This window comes from Falco punctatus (genome assembly GCF_963210335.1).
Source record: "Falco punctatus genome assembly, chromosome: 8".
Lineage (NCBI taxonomy): Eukaryota > Metazoa > Chordata > Aves > Falconiformes > Falconidae > Falco > Falco punctatus.
The window spans coordinates 14,681,172-14,697,948 of NC_137588.1; the positions used below are offsets into that span (position 1 = coordinate 14,681,172).

Below are 16,777 nucleotides of genomic sequence, written 5' to 3' on the forward strand. Positions count from 1 at the left end.
TGTAATTCATATAGCTCAGACTTGTTGCGTGAAAAAGAACTCAGTAAGCAGTTCAGACTCAGTAAGTTTTGATGTGCCAGGAACAAGTCTACATGGCAAAAATAGTAGATTGTAACCTCCTTCCAGAATATCCAGATATTTTAATTTTAAGCACTGGTGACAGTGTGAACATGCTATTTTTGTAACGTACTTTCAGAGCAAGTTGTCTCTCCTAAGTCAAACATACCTGGTTTGTGTCAGTGTTCAGACCTACCACTGCTATAGATATTTTGTTGCACTTGAGAAACTACTTGTGGAGGAAATAAAAATAATTTTGATGCGGTGAAAAAGAAAAGCAGCTTTCACACGGGTTTCTCATATTGAACTGCTTTTAAAATTTAGCAAAAAGATGAAGGCCTTCAGCTACACCAGTTCAGATACAGGAAAGCTCTCAGAATAGTTTCTCTGTGCACTGATCTTCTTGTTGTGAAGTGAGAGAAGGGGTTGTGTGTGGTGGTTTTTGGATTTTGGTTTGGTTTTTTTTTCTTTAAGCTTTAGAATTACTTCAGAACAACAACTCTCTCTTATGTTGGTTAATGTAAGTTTGGAAGGAGGATAGCTTCCTCTTCAACAGGCTACTAGGGTAATAAGGTTTACAGTAATCCTTCCAGGAATCAGGCAAATGGGAGCAGTATACATAAAGCCATCACTTCCAACTTTATTTTTACAAAACAAGTGTTAATTTTGCATGAGGAAAAGCTATATTTTTCAGTGTAGAATAATACTAAGTGCATGAGAATGCTGCTGTAGAAGCCTCAGCTGTATAAAATTCCTTTTTTCTTCTATGCTTGGAACTTTTCACTAACAAGCAAGTGATTTTTTACAGAAATCGTTTTTTCTTATGCCCAGGAAGAAAACTCTTCCTGATCATCCTGGTATATACCCTAGTGTCCTTAAATTAAGCTGACTTAGTCTTAAATGCTTGGCATTGTTTGACTCAGCCTGCCATTGTCAAGTTACCAACAAGGTCAGTTCAATTGGTGGTATAAAATAAATGCAACTATTCACTTTATTCAAAGCTACTACTATGCATGTTAATGAGAAGTCTAGAAATACTGTAGTTACTTTTAATGGGGCAGTTCACAGGACCCCATAGTGTGTGTGTCCATGTGTGGTATAAAACCTTCATGTTGTCCTTCTAGAATGTTACTTTAGGAGGAAGAGGCGTTTATGGCAGGGACACAGCAAAAGAAGAATGTGTGTGAGAACATATGCCAAAAAGCAAGGCAGTTGGCTCTTCCCACAGATGGTAGGTTTAAGAGGAAAGGGTGTAGCTGAAGCCTATATTGAGTTACAACATTTGGTTCTCAGGTTCCTAGGATGAAAACTTTTTTTCCTGGAAATCCATGTTGTACAAACATGGGTGAATAATTTCAGCTGTGCAACAAGTCAGTTATCACTTCTTCATGTCAAACAATTATAAAGATTCAAAAGCTTTAGAGAATTTTTTTTTTTGCCTTAAATGCTATAGCATTATTTAATTCTGGGATATCTGGCACATATTCTTGTTTTTTTTGAAAGTCAGCATCCTTCAGGTAGTGTGTATAGAAGATCCCTATTTCTATTCAAAAAGTGTCCAGCCCTTATGTTGAAAGATAAACAAGGCTAAGAAGTACATGTCATACTGTCTGTCCTGCTTCTAGCCTCTTACCCACCTAACTAATTACCAAGTATAGAACTTTTCAGCCAAACCTGATAATAGCAACAAGGCTTCTACAAATTTTGACTGTTGGAAACTATATAGCAAAGAGAAATCTAAATTAGCATTCTTATCAACTAAGTTTACAGTGCAGCCCTTCCTTTATCTATTCTGTTTGCTCTGGTGGCTCGACAGTCAATGCCTGTGTGGACTTTTGCCCGGTTAGTGATAAAAGGATAGTAGGGGCCTGCAAAGGAAGGGAGGTGATACAGGCTGGGTAAACTATTGTAACAAAGATTGCAGAAACAGGGCTATTCATGCATGTTTATTTAAAAAAAAAAAATTAAAGTTACTGCTACTACTTGCTGGTTCTGAAGCTGCAACTTCAGATTAAAGCAGGGCATTATGAGAACGCAGCAAGGAAGAGCTGAGACTATGGGAGATGGACATGCTCAAAGTATTGTTCTTGACTGTTAAAGAAAGGGCTTATTAGCTGGGTGCTACATTGCCTGAACACTCTGCTAATGCAGATAACGTGCAAATGCAGTGTTGGTGATTGCATTTATCCAGACTCTGTTGCGGGGTGGGCAGGGGAATTACTGTATTTTAAAGCCAAGACCAGAACTGAAGTCAACTTAATTCCCCGAATGCAGCCCTAGTACCACCTGGTGGCCAACTGGCAGAATTTCTTACTGATTGCATTGCCAGTTACGGTCCAGTAACCCTCACCTCAATTCTTCTGTAACTCCTGCCTGCAGCCAGTATGACAAAGACCGGGGAGAGACAGGGATGGGTTTAGGCTTTTAAGTATCCTCTCAACAGAGCACTGTGTAAACATAGCTCTTGCATGCAAGCATTTAACCCCAGACATGGCTTAGATTAAACCTTGCCTTCATGTAGCCTTGTCTTCAGCATAAGGTTGTGAGGAGTGGAGGAAGAAAGGGGTGTGTTAATTCAAGGTAAAACCCTACTAAGCACTTAACGTTTTCAAGCTAGTTTAGGCCGGGTTAACACCAGCAAGTCAGATTAAAGAAAAACAAACTGTCTCTGTCAAAACCCTGCAGGCGGATTTCAGCATATCTAAGTGTAAAGCTGTGACCTGAAAACATATTTTTAAAAAACCCTGTTCAATAGCTACCTTCCTGGAAACACCAGCAGCCCATGGGTACATTCCTGCAGTTCCAGCCGGAGACTGCTTTAAATCCTGGGCAATCTAGTGAGCTTCTTCAATACAAAGAAACCAGACAATGTGGTCCCAAATGGAAGTCAAGTCAAACTGAGGTATGCTCTCAACAAGACTCTGAAACAGCCAACAAAACTAGGCCATTCATAAAAATAGTTATAACTGACATTTCCCTGCCCCCTCCCCCACCCCCCCCCCCACCCCCCCCCCATTTTGAAGCGCAGCTCAAGGCAGAAAAGGAAGTGTCTGTAGCACTTCCCCAGGAAGTAAAACATTTGGGATCAATGCCTCTTCTGAGGCTGGGATTCCTGCAAGACAGTGTCTGTTATCTGCTTGGCTGGGGGATATGCTGTATATTACTGTTGAAGCCAACAGAAAAGCAGCACAGATTCATAGAGCTCAAGAAAAAGCAGAACAGCAGCCTGGCATCAGCCTTAGTCCAGAGAGAAAAGTTAATAAAACCTCATCTCCATCCCTGTCCCCACACACCTCCTCCTCCTAAAATACTCCAAACAATGGCTAAGCCAAAACATCTTCTGCCAAAACATCATCTCCCAAAACAAGACGCTATCTTAATGATTTGTTGTGTTGTCCTTCAAATGTGCAATTAGATGAGATCACCTTCAGTGAAGGGCCGAAAGACTGACTTCCAAGGCACTGACAGGACAGGAACAGAGAAAATGCTAACAAGCAAACTGATAGAAGAGGACTTAATTGTGACTGCCATCATGAAAAAAAAATTAGCAGTAAGTAAGCAGGGAATTATGGAGAACACCTAGAAGTTAAGGACTTCACTGTCAACTGAAGTAAGCTTTTTATCAGGAGTACAAGAACATGTTTTATGGGGTAAGTTCTCCCAGAGTTACCCAAGAAGCTGTGTTGCTCAAGAAGCAGGTCAAATTCCTATTTAAAAACTTCTATAATATCTATTAATAATAGGTTATCAGATAATTATTCATAAAATGTCAAATGGGCATAAAGGACCTTTGGGAATTAAACACTGATGTTTACAGAGTCACAAGGAAAACTTTGTTCAGAAACAAACACTGAATCCTTTGCTCTGTGTAGGGGTTTATACAAGTCACAGTCCTCTCTGTCATGTAGCATTTTATGCGAAAGACATTTTACAGTAACACATAGTAGCTGATGGAATGATGCCAGTAATGTGTCCTGAAGTACTGGGGTATCCCCAACTCCCCGCAGCTGAGCACAACAGAGAAACGGTACAGGGAGTCATAAATGACATATACAAAACCTTGCAATTCAAACCTTCTACGGGTGCCATGATCAGCAAAGCCTGGTATGCTAAACACTGTTAAGAAATGTTTTCCTCTGGCTACGTGCAAGCATGCATTCACAGTGCCTAACGCTGAGAAGCCTACCAAGATTGAGAGGCCTCTTTGCGTAGTAAGATACAATAGCTGGTAGAGACATCTCCTCACTCTGATGTGAATACTGAATTTTGAATATACCTAACATATTTCAAAGAAATAATTTTGTTTCTTCTTGGCACCTTCTGTACACCTGTGTCTATGTTTGACGTGGATCAGAGGAACCACGCATCAAAAAAACCCATGAAGAGCAAAAAGCTTCATGTGTAACAAATAACTTTCAAAATCCACTAGGATCTCATGACCCCTAGACACTAATAAAGCCTTGTGCTTTGATGTTAGCTCAACTCCAACTATTTCTGGAAAATCCTGTCCTGCATGCTTTTCATTTTTGAGTAACCCATCACAGGATATTCCACACCTTTATTTGAAGCATCTTATACTGGCTACTCTCAGAAGACTAAGAGATTGCTGATTTGATCCAGAGTGGGAAGTCTCATCTTTCCAATTTGCAGTTATGACCAAGACCCACTCTAACCTGAATGTAAACAAATAACTGAACTAGCAGCAGAAAGGCCTGGTGGTAAAACGTGTGGCTTCTTAACTGCTACAATGATAGTTAATGAAATACCAATAGACAGAAGCAGACAGTAATATACAATAGTATACTTTGAATTAGCAGTGGACTTCCCAGTAAAATGGGACTGTATCAGAGCGTTCTGCTGGGACAGTTTATTCCAGTCATTGGTCTTCAATTTAAAGAAGTCTCCACAGGTGCCCATCATGTATTCTGGACAAGCTTCCCACAATTAGTAGTCTTACTATTTTGTCTTTGCTGAGCTTTAGGAAGACAATACCATTTATTTAATGCAGATTAAAATACACATTGATAATGAAGAACAGATTAGTTTAGTCTTAGTTAATTACTATTTTCAGTACAGTTCACTATCAATTAATTATATTATCATGCAATAGCTAGCATACATCTGCTCCCAACTGGTTAAATACTTCTGCAACTACCCACAGCAAAATTCCCATCACTCCAATATGCTTAATGAAGCTCCTATGACTTAGGAAAACAAGGCCAGTCATCTGTACTTTGTGTTGCTTTGCTAGCATTTATGACTTTAAATGAAGTAAAGCGAAGTTACTCTGTTCTACATATGGTTTGTCCTATACTTTCAGCTGCGCTATCTGCCATGTAGGAGTGCACTAAAAACATGGGTTTGAAGTAGTTTAGCAGCTGAATGTATGCCATAACCTGAATGTATTGGCTAGAGAAAAATCTTCAGACTGTAGACAATGTTTTTAGTATAGGGACTCCCACATTTGGAAAAGTGGCAAAAAGCATGCTGGTTATCAAATAGCACACAGGCTCACTGAAATTCAGATATGTTAGAGAACCACTGCAATAAAACTTCCATGTAAAGAATATCTGAAAAATAAGAATAAGCATTTTTCAATAATACTAACATGTTGTGCTTTAGTTAGCTCGACCCCAGAACTTACCACAACTAAATAAACCAATACCACATAAAACTGCTGCTCAAGACATTGCTTAGAACAATATATCTAATGATAATTTTGGTTTTTATTTAATTTGTCACACCCTTAAATGCCTAAAGACAAGATCTGCTGTACAAGCGTGGCTCTATGTATGAAAGTCTCTAATAAACATCTATACACCTAGAGTTGTTCCTCCCCTTCACAATATTCACCTGCATTTTAAGTTGCTGATACCTTTCACAAACATTTGAAGACATTGGAACTGTTTCCTCAGAATGTATGTCTTTCAAGGAATAATCCCAAGATGCTTACGTTCCAACACTATTTGCTGAAAAACCCAGACCCTTCACCACATGCACAGAGTCATGCTCTAGAAATTCCTGAGATCTGCACTTGGGGTGCATATGACCTTGGGAGAAAGTCAAGGTTCATTTCTTGATGTAGCCTCCTTCAGTAACTGGTATAAAACCTAAAGCATCTATTCTATTTTTATTAGACTCACAAAGCTTATTCACTATGTCAGTGCCCTCCGCCTTGCTATTAATACCTGTGAGACAGATCAGCAAAGTATGCCTCATTACCCAGAAACTAGTGATTTAGGGAACATTAATGTTCTTTGACCACTCTGTGCTCAAGCGTACAATACATTTACTGGCTGGAGCAGTTGGTCCAGCGATGCGGCCACTTCAAAGTCAAGGCAGACAGATATATTCTGTAATGAAGAAATAGAACTTCCAGAATACAATTTCTCATGTTGCGCAGGGGACATTTCTTGCTTTGGGTTTACACGCCATCCTTGTACAGAAGTCTGAGAGTTCAGTTTGCTCTCCAACATAATTTCAGAGTACTGCTCTACTCTGTCAAAATGATGCATCACCTAACTTAAGAGAAAAAGTCTTGTCCATAAAGATAAAAAAAGAAATAATCTGGTTTTATACCTTCTTTTAATTCCACAGTACTAAAGCTAGCAGACTTTGCTCCTTTAGGGTGTTAATGTGTAACATCTTGTCAGCAAAGCAAAATAATATTTGCAACTTCTAGTAAGTTACTGAAAAGCAAATCCTTTTAATCCTCTCAGGTAAACAAAGTTTTGTTCAATAAATTTCTCCATCCATAATGTATAGATTTCAATTTCTCTGTTGAATGATTACACAATAGGCCATGTAACTAAAATCTAGTGAATTTTTCCTCTTTACTTTGTCCTCCTTAAAAAGATTCAACTTTTTTTTGGTAGAAGACACTAAAAAATACCCCATTTCAGTTTTCCTATTCCAACCTAGATTCCAAAATGTTTCTCCTTTTTCCCTTAGCATTAAGCTTCTGGCTTTGCAATTAACACACATCAAATAGATCTCAGGATGTCACCAAAATGTGTAATGCTACTATGATGCATGTTTAAATTTAGGCATGCAAGTAATCCGATTAAAGTCAGTATCTGCAAAGTCAAGCATATAAGCCAAAGAAAGGGTTTAATATTGTTTCTGTGTTCAGGTTCTCAAGTGCCTTCATAGCCGTTTCTCTAATGTCTTGTATCATCTGCATCCCAATTAAAAAAAAAACAAAACAAGATACCCCTCAGTTGCTGTACAGATACTCTCAAGAGTACCACAGACTCAGTATAGACCAGTTGTTCATGGCATGCCTCTCTTCCTGAAACCCTAAAAATTATGTCTTAATAGTGCAATAAAGAGGACTAACCTGAATTATAGTTGAATTATACTGAACTACAAAATTACAGTTAAAAGAAGCAATTCTCTTGTTTAACGTAATGCTAGCTAGAAATCACTTAGTGCAGAAACTTGAATTTAGTACTCTAGCAAAACCCTACAGACTTGGTAAAGAGTTTTATGCAAGCAAGTATTGAATGATACTTCAAACACTTCTGAATTATTAATCAGGCCTCCAAGCACTTGCAAAACTGGGGTCTGAGAATTTGGTCCTTCATTTATTTAGAATAAAAGAAAAGGAAATATTAATTTATCCTGCATTTGTTGAATTTCTAAATTAATTGAAAGAATTTATTTGTAATATTTCAAAATTTTTTTCTTTTTAATCATCCCATATATGACCAACATTTCTAATCCTTGTAATTCCTGTAATGAACTTTAGATACAGAATAGAAAAGTTGGTTTTGTTTAAAAATCTTACAAAAAGAATCATTAAACATCATGCTCTAAAGCACACAATAATGAATGGTAAAATTATGAAGTACCCTAATTATCACATTACTTCTATACAAAATAGAAAATCTTTTAAAAATTACATAGGAGCAATATATTTGATTATTCTTGTTTTTCTAATGTCAGAACAGAATAATGCATTTAATGGATTAATAATCTGATATAGAAAAACAGCTCCTATGCAGTAATTCCATAGAATGCAACACATAGGATTATTAAAATGTGCTAGGCAGACTAACTATAATTTTTTTTAAATTCCTGCTGAACAGAAAATACAGTTTGACAGAAAGACCGGCTGACTTTTAATTGTACTTTAATTCAAACCAATTTATCTAAATTAAAAACCCACTATAAACACACAAACTACACTCACTATACTAGCTAGGCAAACTCACAAAGTATGTTTTAAAAAGGGAATGTATCTAAATTCAGGATTTTATTTTATTTTTAAAGATTATAGTAATTGAGCTATAACAACATATTTCAGATTTGACAGAGGTAGGGAAGAGGTTGATAACATACTAAGTAATTCAATACCTTCATTCATATGACCTCAGTCTGACTGCAGTTCAATTAGCCTATACCACCTGAATAATTTTTACAATGGAAAAAACTTAAATACATTTTAAGATATATCTCATTAGTTTCATAATTATTTCCTCTTCCTTCAGGACAAATAAAAAGGCATCTTTGCAGTTAATCTCTAAATAGTGCTGTGCATAATCCTATCACAAGAAACACTATCATAGGTCTGCTGAATAGAGTTATCAGTGTCTTCACCTATAGATACACCATAGCATCTTGTATTGTTTTGACAGCATTTCATACACTTTTTACAGTCTAATAAAAACATCTGCAATAAAGAAAAACAGTTACTGTTTTACTCTACAAGATATTGTAGTATAAACTTATAGCATCTCTCAACTCTGTAAATAAGTCAGGAATAATAGTATTCATAAATATCAGGAACAAAGCCCCCAAATCAAATTAGTAACTTGAACCAAAGAAAGAACCAAAACAAGAACCAAAACAAATTTTAAAAGGCTGCAAGGTGCTTTGAAAACATTAAACCAGAGCTCAACTATTGCCTCCAAATTTCTCGCTACACGCTTTATTTTTTCACATCCCATCCTGAAGGACAGACCATGCTAAATTTATGACAGATTAGCAGAATTTCTCAGATATATATATCACAGGTTCCACTCACTTGCATTAATCCCCCTATACCTTCTGTATATGGCCTATTTTAGGAAAAAAATTAAATAAAAGCTGTTTTTTTCCTACCTGTACATTCAGTTTTATTTACCCTTGAAAGAGAGGAAGACTTCATGGTACAGTTACATGAAACTATCTTACATTAATCACAGCTGTTCTGCTGAGAATACGAGTACCAAAAAAAAGTTACACTAACTTTCACAATTGCACACTAATTTTTAGAAATATGACAGAACGACAAAAAAGTTATCAACTTTATAAATTACAGAAAAAAATTACAAATTTTTAATTTTTACAGAAAACCAAATTTACTAAAAATAATTTTTTTACCATACCTCCTTTCAATTTTTTTTCCAGAAAGCTGATCTTAATAGGTTATAAAGAAATTATTTCTTCGTCCACATGCCTTTATATTTTATTTTTATTTAAAATAAAAAGTCCCCAAAATTATAAAAAAATTGGTTTTGGCCATTCGGCTCCCTCCCCCAAATTGACACTTTATAAAAACCTTCTGTACTTTTTTTTCCCCCTCCCTCTCTCCCTCTTACTACCTCCAAGATGGTAGGAAAGTTGTTGTTTTGGAGGGCAGAGGAGCCGCTCTCTGATGTTATGTCCTCTCAGTGCCTGTAGTGGTGCTGTAGGAGGCTGCTGGCTCTCTTCTTGAGCAGCCCCAGCAGCCCTGCCTTCTTTGCTGGAGAATATATTCAGGGATTCCCCTTAATAATCACCTACCCTCTGAGCACTTTGTAGTTTTAAAATAATAAAGAGCCCCCAAAGCTTCCTCCCCACAAAAAGCAGGATCTTCTCAGAGCCAGGGGGGCAGCAGCTCCTCAGCACAGAGCCCGAGCCCATTCCCAGTCCCTCTGCTGGGGAGGAAACTCTGATCTGTCAGCCCAACAGAGGGAAAGGGGGGAGAGGAGAGAGAGGAGAAAAAAAAAGCAGCTGGAAAGGTAAGCCAGGCCCGGCCTCAATCCCCGGGCTCGCGTAGCGCGGCAGGCGGTGCGAAGGGTGCAGGGCGGGCGGGGAGGCGGGCTACGCGAGGCCGGGGATCGGCCGGAGTGGCGTAGGCCGCAGCGGGGGGTGAGGGGAGCCGGGGCGGGTTTTGAGGCTTTCGGGCGCCGAGGGGAGCGCCGAAGGGGGGTGAGACGGTGGCCGGGGCCCAGCGGGAGGGTCGGGGTGCGGCGCCGCGGCGCCTTTGCCCGGGAGGTGAAGGGCGGTGGGGGAGAAACGGGGGCGGGGGGGCGCTAGGCCTCAGCGCGGCGCGGCGCGGCCCGGCAGCTCCGCTCCCCGCCCCGCCGGGCCCCCCGCGCCGGGCTCCGGGCCCAAAGCGGGCCGAGCCCCGCCGCCGCCGGAGCTTGGCGGCTGGGGGGAGGCGGCGGGGGCGCCACGGCCGCGGCCGCTCACCCCCCACCCCCCCCGCGCGGGGCGGCGGGGCGAGAGGGGCCACGGGACGGGGGGGCTGGGGGCGGCATTAATTTGCCGAAATGACTTTTAATGAACGGTGGTGGCCGGGGGGGGGGTGGGCGCCCCCTCCCCCAGCCCGGTCCGGGGCCGCCGCGGCGGAGGCGGTGCCGGTCCCGCGGGGCGTGCGGGGCCGCGCTGGCCGCGGCCTGGAAAGTTTCGCGGCGTTTTTAGGGCGCTTTCCCCCCTCGCCACCGCCGCCCGCCCCACACCCGCGGCCGTGGGGACGGAGCCGGCGGGGCGAGGGCGCCCCGGGACGTGGCCGCGGTCCCCCCCCCAGCCCCCGGTGTACACACCCCCCCCCCCCCTTCCCTCTCCCCCCGCCGTCGGTGTCCCCCAGCGACCGGGCCACTGGCGGGCTGATTCGCCTCATAACTTCTTTTTTCTGGGGCGGGGGGAGGCGGTTTTGGGGGTGCGGGGAGGCTGTCAGGGTGCCCCTCGCCCCACAAGCGGCCGGCACACGGGGACCCCGGCCCAGCCCGGAGCTGGCAGCGGGGGGCTGCCCCCGCCTCTCCTTTGCCCCCTGCCACGTGCCGGGGCCCGGGCCGAGGTCTCTCAGCCGCCCCCTCTGTCCCAGGGCCACCTGGCGACGGCGGCGACAGCCCGCTGGCCCTGTACCCCCGGGAAGGGGCCGCCTCAGCAGCCCCTGCTCTGGCTGGGCTCGAGCCCAGGCCCCCTCTTCTGTCCCCGCTGGGGGACCCCTGGCTGCCCCCACCAGCCGGGGTCCTGCAGGGGAAGGGGGTTCCTGTGAGTTGCCGCAGCCCCCCAGGACTGAAAATGAAAGGATCCTTTTTTTCAGGGAAAACAACGTCTGGTAGTTGCGAAGTGAGTCCACTGGAAAACCCACCCAGGCGCTTCACCCCGCACAGGTGACAGGGCTCCGGTTCCTAACGCGGGAGGTGTCTCGGTTTGGTCATGTCCCTTAACGTGTCTTTTAGCTCAAAATGTTAACAGTTTTGTACAGGTAACCTCACATGAATTTTGGGAATGACAGTAACGCTTACCTTAAAGCTTTATCTTATACTGCCTGATTAAAATATGTAGTTCTATAGTTAGTTCTAACTTTGTTACTTAACAACATGTGATGAAGGTTTATTTTGAGGCTGCTCTCCATTTCTGTGGATCGATAGACTTAAAATTGGCAAATTTAGGGCGGCGCATTGTTCCCCTGTAGCTGAGCGCCCTCTCTTATGGGCACCCCCGTACTGGCTGTGTCTCACGCTGAGGCTGTACCCGCCAGGTACCGCTGCTGATGGCCGAACCAGAGCGCCTGTGTTCTGTATGGAGCTGCCACTTACATACCTGGTGACATTTTTGCAGCCATCTTTTATGTGGTTTGTTTGTAACGTATACATGCGTCAGGCAAGTTTTATTAATTGTAAAGCTAAATTATCTACAGAAAGCAAACCAAAATTTCCTTAGTGGGAGTTATTTTGATGGTTCAATATTTTTATGATGAGTGAATGAATTTGTACATAGGGCCTGGTCCCACAGAGTTGGATGTACCATGTTCTCACGGTATGGTAGATCCGCAGGAGGTTCAAATTTATTGTAATATCAAATTGAAACTTTGATAGCTTATAACTGCTAAAAGGCTGCTCTGTGAGCTCTACTGCTTTATTTTATTTATTGAGTATTCCTACTGAAGCAAGAATGATATTCCTGTATTGTGTGAAAATAAGCTTGTTAGTCTTTGCAGTAATGGGACTAAAAATAAGACTAAGGTATTTTTTTTTAACCTCATATGCAAGTGCAGGTTATCTGTTATTTGAATAAATAAAATACAGCCTTTTCTTTGTTCAAGTACAGATGCAAGGTATGCTGTGGTATGTTTAGTCTCTGCTTTCTCTCAGGATCATGGCTTTGATATTTTGAGATAATGTTTTAAACTGCATTTCTGTGATGTTGCAATGGCCTAAATGTTCCATTTGTTGCTGCATCTGAAGGCCAGCTTTCGGCAGCCTGGCTCGCCCTGGCAAAGCCTGGCCTGTTTATAGCCACATTGAAATAAGTGTGCTTCTGTGCAAGCATGAGAATCTGCCTGTGAGGATGTGATTACAGGATCGGGGCTTGAGACCTTCTGCTGAAATAGAGAAATCCATCTTCAAAAGACTTCCAGAGATATGGAGCCTGTCTTGAACCTTAGGTCAAGATGAGCCATGTTTAGGAAATTATTTTATTGAAATCTTTAGGAATGTGCTGTTAGCAACAATTATGAATTTACCTACTAAACATCTTTTCTCTTTAGAAATCCTGTGAAGTTTCTAAAATTCCTGGAGTCTTAAATGTGTTGTTTTTTAGGCTTTGGGCTGTCTTTGTAATGTTTTCATTAAGGTACTAATTATCAGATGAGTGAATCGCCTGAAATTAAAATTCCTGCTTAAGTTCTTTTAGCGTAGGAAAACAAAAAGAAGGACCTGTTCAGTTTTGAAACAAGAAGAGTTATTTTCCCTCATCTTGGTTATGTTTTCTGTTGTTGATTGAAACTTGTTACAAGTCTGTAAGTTCTCTGGTCATTATTTTTATTATTAGGAATAATACTTAAGTTTAATTCTATATTCATTACATTATATTCTGAAGCATAACCATATTACCAATATGGCCTAAAATATAGTGCTGCTTTTCTGTCAATAAATTGGACGTCTTTATGCCTTTTTGCAGAGTTGAAGTCGTAGGTTTCTAACAAGGAAGAATGAGGACAATGTTGCTGCTTCTATCTTCCTAGGTGGATTTTTACATATGAAAAAAAGTAGCCCAAATTATGATTCCAGGTGGTAACTAAAAATGTTGAGTAAGATCTTAACATGCTAAGTACCTTGATATGTCAGGGTGCCTGCATCTGTGTGCAGTACCTTGACTTTGTGCAGGGCTCTTCAGAGGTCTCCTTGAGTAAGGATTGTACTCTAGTTAATAGAAGTGTTTCCTACAGGAACTTGTAGTTGACTTCCGTTGCTTCCCAGTGTTTTCTGTCTCAATTTTGATGCTTTCACTAACAAAAAGACTATTGTTTCCAGAATTAGAGCAGGCTTGGTTTGGTAACTAAGCATAGTAGAGAATTGAGCTGTTAAATGACCAGAACTAAGCCAAAGTTATGGTTAGATCACAGAATGGGGACAGAAGTTACAACTTTGTGGTGTTGATGTTGACCACAATTAGATGTGGTGCAGCTTCTCTTGATAGAACAGAGGACTTCACAGAGAGGTACTGGTTGCCTGAAGTCTGTTGGCATGAAATAGAAAAAAGGCGTGGTTTTGCTTTCTCTCTAACAATACAGGTTTTACTTATACTGACAGAATGGTTTTACTATAAGGTAGCTTTAAAAGCTTGTCTTTTTGCAATGATTTTTATGGTCTCTATTCACCTCTGAGTGAATGAAATTCCATGTTGCCCAACCTCTTAAAATCTGTGTGTTTACTGTTAGTCTCAGCAAAAAGGTCAGACAGTGGTGATGCAGGGAATTGTTCTTTCTTGGTCAAGTTGAGGAATCAACAAAACTGCTATTTATGCCATTTTTATTTGTGGAAGGGCTGAGGTTCTTGGAAATCCATGTTCCATGTCTGGCCCCAAGCCGATGGTTTCGGAATGTGTAGATGATTGTACCTTGTCTGTGAGATGTTATGAACACACAAAGTGATTTAACATAAAATCTGCACTAGTATTAGCAAAGGCAATACAACGCAGTTCATGTATTTTGTTTGGATGCAATGTGTGAAGCTCTGAGCTCAGTCCTCTTAATTATACATCTTTTAACCACTGACATATAATTGCCTCGCAATTTACAATGCATTTGGGGATTCCATTGCCTAAAAGGGCCTTATGTGTGTTGAATGTCAAGTTCTGAGCGTATACTTAAGAATGTATCCAGCCCACGTGATCTGAAGTATTCTGATGTTTTCAGCATGGTGTTTTCTCAAAATTACTGATTGAGTTTTGGGGCTATAATGCTTTGGGCTTTGTAATAGTGACTGGACCATTAACTTCTCTGTAGACTAGAGATGATGTGAGGTACCAGATTTCTGTGCAACATCATGGTGATACTCAGTATAGTGTAGCAAAAATTGCCCTGCAAAGTTTGCTGCTACACTGTTTCCCAGCCTCTCTGAAGGACCATTTAACTGTTTTGGGAGAGGGTCTGTGGAGTAGAGGGCTACAGCTTTGTTGTCTTGGAGCTGATGAGTGCAGCAAGGAAGCTGATGATGCCTGCTTGCCAGTACTAAAAACAGTTGGGAGCTGGCTTCTTCCTATGCCTGACAGCAGGTACTGACAGTTGCACAGGTGTGTACCTGTATGTATTTAAGTCTTTCCTTTCTCTTTTTACAGTCACTTTACAAACCGCCACCTGTTGTCTTATGGACCACCAGTGGCTGCACTCAGCAGGACAAGTAGCTCTGCTCTAAGTGGTGTCGCAGAGCGTGGCTTTGTTCTGTGTCCTGCCTGTCCTTGCTATAAAGCCTTGCTGGGATGCCAAGTTTGTTGCTCTTGACGTGTCCAGATAGGGTTCTGGCCAGAGGGAGATTTTCTTCCAGTCAGCTGCTCAGGAATAAAAAATGGGAGAAGGGGAGAAATGAATGTATTATCAAATTACAAATGTTAGTGGTAATCTCATAAGAATGTAAGAAATACCCTGGTGGGTCAGATCAGGGGTCGATCCAAACTAGTGTTATTTCTTGAGCAGCAAGAGTAAGTGATGCTATTTAGGAAGAGCATGAAATCCCAGCCATTTTTTTAGGGTTTTCTTCTCTTACTCCTTCACCATATTTGTTAAATTAGGCATGCTAGCAGGTACATCACTTATGTCCTCATTGTCTATGAACTTTTCCATCGTCTTTTTGAATGTGATGATACTGTCTGCTTCCATAGCCTCCTATGAGAGCAAGTTCGCTACCTGTGCGTAGTAAAAATGAAGAAGTACTTCTTTAATATGTTTTTGGACAATCTCCTGCTAGCTTCATGAAATACCCCTAGTTCTAATATTGTCTGATATTATATGACCATTCTATATTCACCTTATTCCCTACCGTGATTTTTTAAACCTCAGTCATCTCTTACATCATTTGGCAATGGCACACATTTCTGGATTCTCTTCTGTTCTTTCACCATTGCTTCTGACTAGCCCAAAATCTTTTGTTTAGAAGCAGTTGTTTTAAGGAAAATCTAGATACCTCAAGAAGCAGCCTCTGGCTTCTTATTCATGGGTTGTGGCTAAAGGTAGTTTGAGCATATGCAGGCATACATTATGTTTCTGTTAAACCTTTCTATAGCTTCAATGTAGAGTATAAATGCAAAACCCAAAACAGCTTCCAGAAAGTTTTGTACCTTGGTATTTTCACTGTGAAGTACAGCTGCTTAAGCATTTGATTTTTTCCAGGGGAAGTCCATGTTTCCGTCATCTCTTACTGAATCCTGTGGGACAAAAATAATTTCTCCCCCACCCACTATTTAGCTACATGTAGTTTCAGTTCTCTTCTGTTAAGCAACATGTGCCTATTCCATACTTGTGCTACTTTTTATGTAGCAGCAAAAAGCTCTGTTAAGAACTCCTGTATATTTTGTTCAAAATAAAATACTGCATCAGATTAAACCAGACTCAATAGCTTTAAAAGTCTTTGTTATACATACATCTATCTATCTATCTATCTATCTATCTATCTATCTATCTATCTATCTATATCTGGTTTGCTATGGATGTAAAAAGGAAAAGCTCTTTTTAGATTGAGTACAACTTTAGTTTCTGATCCTGGAAGTATATCGACATAGTGCCACTGTCTTTCAAGGAGTCTGTGTAGGAATCTACCAACAAAGATATAATTGCAAGTTTAAGAGAGTTGCTGTATGTTTTTTTTAAATATAACATTGACTGCTAGGTATATTAGCTTTCTTTTTGTTTGTTGCACGGTAGTTGCACTAATTGATTCTTATCATGGCTATATTTGCATGAGCTTCTCTTAGTGTATATATGGACCCCAAAATTCCCTAAGTATTATTGTCAGTATTTTTTCTTAAATGTTTCATATGGCATTTTACTTGTCCCCTGTATCTTTCAGACAAGTGAGAAGTAAAATACTGTGCCTGTCTTGACACAGTCAAGTTAAATGCAAAAATAAGACTTAATTATGAGTTAAATCCAAAAATAAGACTGGGGCACAAGAATAAATCCAGGATTATAGTGGCTGGGAACTGTGGAGCAGTTTCTTTACAGAAGCTTAACGGAGGCACACCAGGT

At 40.9% G+C, this 16,777-nt stretch overlaps 1 protein-coding gene across 7 annotated transcripts in view; it reads left to right on the forward strand.

Moving 5' to 3' along the window:
• The first annotated feature begins 148 nt into the window (after positions 1-148).
• The window catches only part of INO80D (INO80 complex subunit D), a 53,444-nt gene continuing 36,815 nt past the window's right edge, over positions 149-16,777 (forward strand). For 2 of the 7 annotated variants that reach the window (XM_080400135.1, XM_080400137.1), the window contains exon 1: positions 149-10,043. The gene's annotated coding sequence lies outside the window, so the exon portion shown is untranslated. Of the gene's footprint in view, positions 10,044-10,137; positions 10,157-10,268; positions 11,519-11,541; positions 16,776-16,777 lie in introns of those variants that run through there. The other 5 variants (XM_080400130.1, XM_080400131.1, XM_080400133.1 and 2 more) reach the window with 5 other exon arrangements.